General features: G+C 34.1%; 1 protein-coding gene across 1 annotated transcript in view; it reads left to right on the forward strand.

The window, feature by feature from the left end:
* The window catches only part of LOC107701798 (R3H domain-containing protein 2-like), a 41,663-nt gene that overhangs the window by 33,016 nt on the left and 7,526 nt on the right, over positions 1-1,121 (forward strand). The window lies entirely within an intron of this gene.

A 1,121-nucleotide genomic window follows, 5' to 3' on the forward strand; every position in this document is an offset into this window, starting at 1 on the left:
TTTTCTATCGCCCTACACCTAAACCTACACCTCACAGGAAACTTTCTGCATTTTTAGATTTTTAAACAACTTCATTCTGTGTGATTTATAAGCTTGTTTCCTCATGGGGACCAAAATAATGTCCCTACAAGGTCAAAATTTACTGGTATTACTATCCTTAGCTACCCGGTAAAGTGATGAATACCGGGTACACACACACACACCCCTTTATTACATCAGACACGTCTATGAACATCAAATCTTCATCATGTCATGCCCTGGCATTTTTCTGTCCCCACTGAAAGTAAAATGCTACAGAACAAAATCAGTCAATCTGAACATATTTTATCATGTCAGTATATATCTTCAATTGTTAATTCCCTGTTTAAGATGATTTATTTTAAATATTTTTATATATATATATATAATTTATATATTTTATGTTATTACCTCCTATCTCCTTTAAAAAAAAAATCTAATTTAAATTATTATTTATTTTTTTTCAAAAAAGAAATTATACACACACACACGCGCGTTTCTTTCTGTGAATTGTGGGGACTTTCCATAGACTTCTATTACTTTTATACTGACCAAATGATATTTTCTATCCCCTAACTATAGGCGGAGTTTCACTTTTATGCTGGGGGCGGGGGACACTTTTTTATGTTATACATTTCATATATTTATATAACATATATAACATATATTCAACATTTAAAAATACATAAAAAAAAAAAAAACTGAAAAACATTCCTAATGCATAAAAGCCGCCTCTTTTTCCGAATTGCATAGACGACCACTGTCTTTCTTTCACTATCTCTTCTCTTCTGATAGTTTTTCAGTCAAATCGTTCTCTGTGTGCAGTAAAGAAAGATCTGAGAATCTGTCCTGTGCCACTGAAGATCGGAGCCAGATTCTCCTCATAACTGAGAAACTTATTTCGGATGTAGCTGAACCAATGGGCAGTCTACTTTAGTGTTGTCACGCACACACACACACACACACACACACATTTCTTTCTGTGAATTGTGGGGACTTTCCATAGACTTCTATTACGTTTATACCGACCAAACGATATTTTCTATCCCCTAACCCAACCATAACCCTAAACCTACCCCTTACAGAAAACCTGTTTGCATTGT

Source organism: Sinocyclocheilus anshuiensis, unplaced genomic scaffold, assembly GCF_001515605.1.
Source record: "Sinocyclocheilus anshuiensis isolate Anshui unplaced genomic scaffold, SAMN03320099.WGS_v1.1 scaffold2376, whole genome shotgun sequence".
Taxonomy (NCBI): Eukaryota; Metazoa; Chordata; class Actinopteri; order Cypriniformes; family Cyprinidae; genus Sinocyclocheilus; species Sinocyclocheilus anshuiensis.